Source organism: Prunus avium, chromosome 5 (genome assembly GCF_965620075.1).
Source record: "Prunus avium chromosome 5, drPruAviu1.hap1.1, whole genome shotgun sequence".
Classification (NCBI taxonomy): Eukaryota; Viridiplantae; Streptophyta; class Magnoliopsida; order Rosales; family Rosaceae; genus Prunus; species Prunus avium.
In genome coordinates this window covers 10,485,927-10,495,415 of record NC_142288.1, presented here as the reverse complement: position 1 = coordinate 10,495,415, position 9,489 = coordinate 10,485,927, and the positions used below count along the sequence as shown (strand labels likewise).

At 37.8% G+C, this 9,489-nt stretch overlaps 1 non-coding gene across 1 annotated transcript; it reads right to left on the bottom strand.

Annotated features, from left to right (window-relative positions):
- Nucleotides 1-8,810: 8,810 nt before the first annotated feature.
- LOC148294264 (small nucleolar RNA R71) lies at nucleotides 8,811-8,917 on the bottom strand. The gene has a single exon (XR_015836199.1). It is a non-coding gene; the product is annotated as a small nucleolar RNA R71 (small nucleolar RNA).
- Between the last annotated feature and the right edge of the window lie 572 nt (nucleotides 8,918-9,489).

The following is a 9,489-nucleotide window of genomic DNA, read 5'->3' as shown; positions in this document are numbered from 1 at the left end:
GACTGGCAGAGAGAGAGGAGCAGTTCATTCATTAATGCCTCTAAAAGGTTGAGGCCCAATAGAGAATATAACGTAGCCATCACTTTATCCATCAACCCCTCTACAATTCCTCCTTCCATTGGTTACCAGCAATTGTCACAATGTTTGCAATATCTCCATTTTATATGGCTAGTTGACTTTCCTCGCCACTTCATAAAAATGATCCTCCACGTTTCCTTGGATTGGAATAGAGATAGGAAGAAGGGTTTGACAAATTTGCCCTCAAAAGAGTCAAGTGCATACCATGCGATTTCGTTTCATGGAAAAATCGATGAAATGTGGAAAAAATTGACGGTAGGGGCAGATTGGCTAAAAAAAATAATTCGTATTCTTAATTTACTCAATAAAAGTTAAAAGGGAAATAGAAAAAAATTGTGAAAATTTAGGACTACATATTTGTTATTATGGATTTAAAATGTGGGAGCAAGAATTCTTGGCCAATAATATAATTGTCAAACAAAGTAGGGTAAATATTCAGATATGCTCATATTATTATTTTTCTTCAATATGGAGGTATTTATACAAGTACAAAGATGTGTTAACCCTAAATAAAATAGGAAATATATCTAAATTACAATAAGAAGTAAATCTCTATTACAATATGACTAAATAATAATTGGTAAGTAACCAAAATTCTAATGAAATAAGGAACCAAAATCCTAACTAAGTAAGGACTCGCCAACACTCCCCCTCAAGTTGGGCAAAGATATTTCGCACGCCCAACTTGACAAGCGAGTCACAGAACACCATACTTGAGAAGCACCAATTGTAGAGAAGGTCTTTTCGTCAACCACAAGTGAAACAAGTGACAAACTAAAGCAAAGTTCGCAGCGGAAACACAAGAGCAAACCCTTAAAAATAGGGCACATAGCAGAACACAGAAACCCTGTGAGCACGGCAGCAGATAAGGCAGAACACAGAAGCCCTGTGAGCACGACAATAGATAAGACAGAACACAGAAACCCTGTGAACACGGCAAAAGCAAAGGCAACCCAACCCTAAAAATAGGGTAAGGCACGACAAAGGTAAAGCCTTACCCTAAAAAAGGGTAAGGCAAGGCATGGCAAGGCAAAGCCAAACCCTAACAAATAGGGTAAGGCAAGGCAAAGAAAGTCAAGAGCAAAGGCAAGGTCAACGGGCATGACCACAACAGAAACACACCAGCAAAGGCATGAGCAACAATACTGGCACCAACAAGAGCAATAAGGCAGAGACATAACAAGCATCATCAACAGCAATACAAGGCATTGGCACCAGCAACAGCAGAGACAACTTCTCTTCACTCCCTTTCTCCCCCTGAAGAGAAGGGGTTGATGGAGCCATATGATCAATGGTACTTGAGAAACATGCACTGACTAACACTGAGATGTAGCAGAATCAGCCATGACAGATAGGTGGTTAAATTGCAGCGGAATAGATGAGCAGCGGTGACAATAGCAAGGTAGGCAGCGATGACGGTAGCAAGGTAGACAGCGGCGGCGGCGGCAGACTAGGATTATAAGCTAGATGTATAGTGCAATGAAAATAGGTAGTCTCTAAGGTTAGGGTAGAGACAGATCAAAACACAGTAACATCATCGACAATGACCATAACAACGGCAACATCAACGGCAACAATAGCGGCAACGGTAACATCAACGACAGTAGTAGAGGTAACGGCAACGACAACAGCAACAACAACAATTCTTCCATATCAACTTTAGCTAATTCACACAAACAACTTCTCTTCACTCCTCCTCTCCCCCTGAAGAGAAGAGGTCGTCGGAGTCAAGAAATAAGCAACATCTTCATGGGAATATGTCAAGCTAATGGGGATACGTCAATAAACATATCCTTTTCACTCCCCCTCCCCCCCTTAAAGAGGAGGGGAGGAAAGCACTTAAATTGTAAGGAGAACGCAAACACAGGTCACAAGAAAACCTAGGCTCTTATACCATGTCAAACAAAGTAGGGCAAATATTCAGATATGCTCATATTATTATTCTTCTTCAATATGGAGGTATTTATACAAGTACAAAGATGTGTTAACCCTAAATAAAATAGGAAATATATCTAAATTACAATAAGAAGTAAATCTCTATTACAATATGACTAAATAATAATTGGTAAGTAACCAAAATTCTAATGAAATAAGGAACCAAAATCCTAACTAAGTAAGGACTCGCCAACAATAATGACACATAGATAACAACATTATTTAGTAACAAGTCAAATTGAATATAACATTATTTAGTAACACAAGTGCATAGGAATGGAAGAATTTAAAAAGAAATAATTTGCCAAGTAACGTATTCGGAGGTGTATAAATTTTCTGAAATGATGCTTTGGAGGTGTATAAATTTTCGATTAACAGAGTGGCTGAGTTCATTGTCAAAGGCAAGATTGTTATATTCCTATTTAGATCGGTGCACTAAATACGCACTAAATACTAAGTTATATCAAGTTTGATAGGAGTTTAAATTAGGTTATACCTTGGGGCCCAAGACTTTGTGAAATAAGGAAAGTCTTAAAGCCAATTAAATGGGTCCTATTTATTTCCTTTTGTGTGAACCGTTGCTTGATGGGCTTAGAGTGTTAGTCAAGTCAGCCCTTGGTGATGAGTAGAGACGACTTGACCTAGCCTTGTATAAGCTTAAGACCCTTCTCTTGTTAGACATGTTATCCAACCCTAATCTCATCATAAAGAGAGAGCTGAAACAGTTTCTGAGAGAGAGAAAAAGTCTTAAGCTGTTCGTGTCTTTTGCTCGTGCTGCTGCTGCTGCTAGGGGTGGGCACGGTCCGGTTCGGTCCGGTGCAGAGCTCAAACCAGAACCGAAACCAGTACTGTTCATCCAGTCCGGTCCGATTCAGTTTTTAGTAAAAACAGTGGAAAAACCGAACCAACCCGAACTGGTTGGCCCGGTCCGGTTTTCCGGTTTGGGCCGGTTTTTTTTTTTTTTTTTTTTTCCTGGTAAAAAATCTATTTGTGTTGTGCTTCAGTAGCATATAAGATAAAGCCTTGTTTCAGATTTCTGTAAAAATTTGGCCTCAACTTAAATAATTTCTACATGCCAAGCATATGCATTTTAACTTCCAAATACAAAATGTGGCCATCCAATCCAAACATACAAAACATGATTATCCAATCCAAACATACAATCTTAAAAATTATACAACCCAATGTAAAAATCGATAATTAAATTACAAACCAAATTAGAAGTTCGAAATATAAGCCAAAAATTAAAACATAACACCAATGAAGGCTTCACATATTAAATGATCACCGGAACGTAGAAGGACTTGAGTTGGTAGGTGCCGGTAAAATTGTAAGATCTACAAATAAAAACATAAACACATTAAAACATTAGGCAAACATGCAAACTATATATATAATTATAGTATACATCATTAAATCACATAAAACTAAAAACAAATACCTTACTCAATGGATTCATAAAACTAGTTAAATCACATACGGCAGCAATAAACTAATAAAGAGAGAGAGAGAGAGAGAGAGAGAGAGAGAGAGAGATTTAACTTAAACTAATACAGCAGCAACATACATACAACATAAACTAATACAGCAGCAATATTATCTAATTCAACAATCACAATATATGTGAGGAAGGCCCTTTGCTAATTCAACAATCACAATATACAGCAGCAATATTATCTAATTCAACAATCACAATATTATCTAATTCAGCAATATTATCTAATTCAACAATCACAACATAAACTAAGTCAGTCTCTAATGCGTACCCTTGCCTTTTTTCAATGTCAATACTCAATATGTGAGGAAGGCCCTTTGCTCATTGCTTCCTCTCAATCACAATATATGTTCCTGAAATTTCAACGCATAACAAATTCAACAATTCAATTTGGTTTCCCTTCAATTCTTAGCAACAGCATGACAGCAAAAAAAAAAGAAAAAAAATTACACAGCAACAGCATGGGAGAGAAATGCCATTGCCATCACACACAAGCCAAAGTCTCCTTATGTAAGCTCATTGAACATATCACATATTAGCACGCAGATACATTATAGTAACTTAGGCAGCTGAACTATGAAACAATTGATTAATGGAAACAATTGCTATATGAAACAGCTGAACTATAGTAACTCACGCAGGTTTGATTGTTATACATTAATAGGCAATTGAAGAAGATTAGCAGGCAGATAATCTGAAAAGTGATAAAAACCTTATTCTCTTTTACCACAAACACCCCAACAGCGCTTAATACATTATAACAATCAAACCTCCCCATCAGAAATTGATTCACAACACTTGCAGAAACCAAACAATAATATACGCATACAGATACATATCTATGTATGCATATCATCAAAATGAGTTGGAAACTCCCAGATTCAACAAGGAATTGGAACAAATCGATATAAAACTGCAAATCTAAAAAGGTCACCAGCATAAGAATTTTAATTAACTAATTTTACTTCATTCACTAATTTTACAAGATTTATAACAAAAAAAAAAACAACTGAAAAAGTAGGAAAAAAACCCACATATTACAATTGTTATGCATACCACAAATTATTTCTCATAAAAAAAGTTGCCACCCAGTTGCCTATCATAACAATGAATCGGAGAACATGAATGTCCACTAAAGGTGCAATACACAGGAGAACTTGTAAGCAAATAGCACTTTAGGGTTTCACATCATTTTCAACTCTCAAACACAAAATCCATCAAATAATACACAATCGAATCAATCAAAACCTCAATTTCACTATGTATACGAAAATCAGGGCATGCCCAAATCACCATTTTCACGAAAAAGGAAAGAAGAACCCAAAAGAGAGAGCAATCTGAAAAATTACGAAACCCCAACCAATTTAATCAATTCAAATATCACTGAAACTTAAATAAATTTTTTTTAAAAATACTCACAGGAGGTGGCAGAATCAGGGGCGCCAATCGCAAATTCGTTTCGTCTATTCCTTCACAGAGACAACGAGACTGCAAATCCCATCAGATTTGGGAACGAAGGGGCGTGATTGTCGTTGTCGGCGGCGTGGTGCTGCGTCTGAGAGAAGAGAAGCAGCAGAGAGAGAGAGCGTCGAGCGATAAGGAGAAGAGGAGGAGAAAGAGACTGACTGAGGGAAAACGAAAACCTAATTCGTAAACTAAAGTGGGCCTGTATCAGATATGGCCAGTTTTTATTCTAACAAAATAGAACTGGCCTAATAAAATAATACTTTTTATATTGTATATTATATATAATATATTTAAAAATATATATTAAATACTGGACCGGTCCAGTGCTATCTCGTGCAAAACCGGAACCGGAACCGGTTTGGACCGGTCCGGTCCAGTCCGGTCCGGTCCGGTTTTGTTGACTTTTTAGTCAACTCGGTTTTTTCCGGTTTTTTTTCATCCGGTTTGGTTCGGTTTTCCGGTTTTCCGGTTTATATGCCCACCCCTAGCTGCTGCGATTGGATGAATTCAGAGATCGTGTATTCAAGGAAGATGACGCCATGTATGTCTTTTATGTATTTCAGGTTGTGTGAAAGATCATGAACACATATACAGAAAATCTAATAGTTGGTATCATAGCACATGGTTACTCACACACATTGAGATTGTTTTCAAGCATGCCTATTGCGATTTCTTTATTCGTTGATGCCATGATTATTTTGGTTATGTTTAAAAGTTTGATGACAAATTAAACATGTTTCTAAATACTATGAATATTAAAGAATTTGGAAAAAGCATGTTTTAATTGATTTTTCATATCTTCAAAATTTTAAAACCGTTTTTGACCTACCAGATGACCTTAAAACCCTAAAAATGGCCTTATGTCACAAAGATGCTGTGAGTTATGTTAGTTACGCCATTCCCTATTTGAAAAGGTATTTTGGGTTAAAAACAGACACCAAAAATCCCTAAAACACTATTCATTGCATAAAACACTATTCAGGGCAGTTTTTGGGTTTTTTCTTTGATTGTGTTTTGTTTGGTTATTTTTGTGCCAGATAGGAATTTTCTTTTTTTCTTCTGAGAATCAACAAATTTTTCATAACAAACCAAACCTAAATACTCAAACCCTAAAGAAATAACCAAAGTTGTATCATACCTAAATTACTTGATAAGTTTCTTCAACAAATAGAATCTGTCTTGTAATTTATTTATGATGGCACAAGATAACAGGTAATTTGTTGTAAGCTATAAGTAATCTCTTGCCACAAAGGTGTGATAAATTAAGGAAGCTTGCATATGTTATTTGTTAGTTTTTTGGATAGTACTTATACTTTCTTTTGCAAATCCTTATAGCATTGAATTTTTCTTCAATCAGTTTATCTCAAATTGAAACACTCACTAGATCAAACTTCAAAAGATGGAAGTTTGATTTTTTAAAATTATTCTCAGAATGAATGAGATCGATTATGATCTCACTCGTGATTGTATTTAATTCAAGCTAGCCGTTTCGTTTATGTATCTTATAGTATGACTCCAAAAGCTTAGGAAAAAGGAGAAGCGTTTGGCTTTTAATAGGTGTCACTCGTGTCAACTTGCCACAAATGACATTTTAGTAAAGAATATAAATGAGCTAATTAAGAAGCGGAACGAAGATGAATTGCAGTGAAAAAGGGTTGAGGCACAATGACGGTGTTGACTTTATGGAGGACCCATAAGGAGGTACACTGCTACAAGAGACAGTCTTAGGATCGTTGTAAAGTTTTGGATGTTAATATGGAATGGAGAGCAAGTAGATGCATAAACCATTGGAGTAGTTAACTTGAAGTTGGATAGAAGATTTATTTTAGAGTTGGATGATGTAGGTTTAGTACCCTAAATGAAGAGGAGTTTATTTTCTATTTCAATATTATCGAGACTTTTTTGTTTTTTGAATTCAATAAAGATGGTTTCGCATTATCTCAAAATTCCATTGTTCTTGCTACTGGTTTTCTCTCAAATGGATTATATTGTCTCAATTACAATAAAGATGGTGAAGTTTTAATGATTGAAGTCAGGGCCTATATGGGATCTCCTGGGTTGAGATGTACTTCGTAGGAGACCTGAACACTAAGAACAGCTATCAGAATAGGAGCGAACTGGGGTTGGTCCTAATATACTCCATCCGATGGTGAAGTCAGGTATGGTTATAAGGTGGAGAGAATGAACATAGAGTTTACTAAGTGAGAATATTTATTACCACTGTTCTGAGGTAGGTCAAGGGTATTTATAGAGGGGAGAAGGAGAGACAAAGATATTTAAGGGAGGAGATATTTATCTCCCCTTCCCCCTGATGGGACTGGTTACATCAGATGGTCTTCTCTTGATCACCAAGCCATCTGACAGGGGCAATGTGGCAAGGTGACACGTGGCTTTGGATGGGAGGCCTATTAAATGATCCCTCTCCATCGCCAGGCTGTATGATCAGATGGATGGAGTGACTGACTTGACAGGGGCCTGATAACACCTGCAAGTCATTAATGCGCCCTTGGTTAGACACGGTACCACAGTGGTCGAGTCGGTGTGTTTAACGCCCGAGCATTGACCAGCACCTCGTCCCGCCAGTCATCGGCTGGGAGGCCCTTTACCAACACCCGGGGCACTATTTCTGATTGGGTTGGTATAAGAGTAACTTGATCTTGGTCCATGAATATGGCTACGTGGCGTTCAGTGATAGGCTCGGCTCATAGTGGTGATACGATCCGTTAACAATCTGTCATAAGGAAGGTCTCACTTGCGGGCGAAGAAGCACAAACAGCAGATTCCTTTCTTCTTCAATATTTGCAAATGACGACAAGCAACCCACACCATTTTCACACGACACAACTCCATTGTGATGGTAATTAACTCAAACTCTCTCTTTCTGGCGTTGGTCACTGAGACCAGTTGTGGATATAAATTGACACTTGCACATATACACTCCAGGTGTTTGATGAAATGACAGAGTGAGTTCTTGAGATTTCATTGAGTTGCTTGATCGGTTCATAATTGTATATCATTTTGTACCCTTCTAGCTTATGATTTGGTTATGTGTTTGAGTTAAACTTGTGCTTTTAATCCTTTTTGTGTTTATCTTTCAGTTAATTGACATTTAGGTAACAATGATGACTTTGGGTAGGAAATGATGCAATCCATGCATGTTAAGGCTTGATTTGGGTGAATGGAAGAAGGGCTTAAAGACAAACACATTTTGGCTACATCTCCTTTCCAGCCCAATTTCGTAGGTCAGCTTCTTGGCCTTGGATCAGCATGCTATGGGCTTGGATGAAGTGAAGATCTTCATGAAACTTGTTCCAATGGGTGTCTAGTACAACATATCCAAATTGCAGCCCAATTGGACATTTGTGGAGTGCTCAGCCCGCCCAACACTCAACCCTGCTCAGGAGGATTTGCAGCTGCCAGCTTTGTCATGTGCCTCCATGTGCCTCACCCATGCTGCAACTGACTTTGGATCCAACATAATGAGTTCATGGGAGAACTTGATATCCCAACAATTCCAGCATCTCCTTCAAGCATTTTGCTGCCCACTGTAGCTCGAAATTATGAGCTTAAATCTTCTCATCTTAATATGCTGCCTTCCTTTTATGGTTTACCTAATGAAGATCCATTAACTCATATAAAGGATATTTTTAATGTTGTGAGTTCTTTTCCCTTGACAGGTGTGACAGAAGATCAACTTCGAATGAGAGTGTTTCCATACACTTTGAAGGATAAGGCGAAATATTGGTTGAATTCTTTGAAGCCTGGTTCACTCACTACATGGGCTGCCATTCAAAAGAAGTTCTTGGAGAAATACTTCTCCACGCAAAAGACCGACATGCTTAGGGATAAGATCTTGTTATTTGCACAGCAAGATGATGAATCGTTTTGTGAAGCATGGGAGAGATTCAATGGGCTGCTCAACCAATGTCCTCATCATGGGATTCCATTGAAGCTTCAAATGCGTATGTTTTATAAAGGACTAACCCCTTCTAGTCATAATATAGTCACCAATTTTGCAGGTGGTTCTTTTAAAACCAAAACTCCAGAAGAAACATACGAACTCTTTGAGGAGATAGCAATGGAGACCCAACATACGGATACAAGAGGTAAACGTGTTATTAGTGGTTCTAATGATGCTTCTAGTGTGCAGATTTCAAAACTGGAACAAAAGCTAGATGCTCTTCTTGCATTAAACTCAAGAAGCCCTTCGAAGGAAGTGTGTAGTATTTGCGAAACTCCTGACCATGCTACCATAGCTTGTCCACTTGGGGCTGGATATCCAGAATTTGTGCAAGAGCAAGCTAAGTTGGTAAATTCCTACAACCAAGGTCCAAGAAATGATCCATACTCTCAAAGTTATAATCCAGGTTGGAGGAATCATCCAAACTTTTCATGGAGGAATACTCAGAATCAAGCCAATCCCCCTTCATTCCAAAAGCCACAACAAACATCATCATTGGAGGATATAGTTAAGCAGATGGCAGTCAACCAATCCAATTTCCAGCAAACTACAC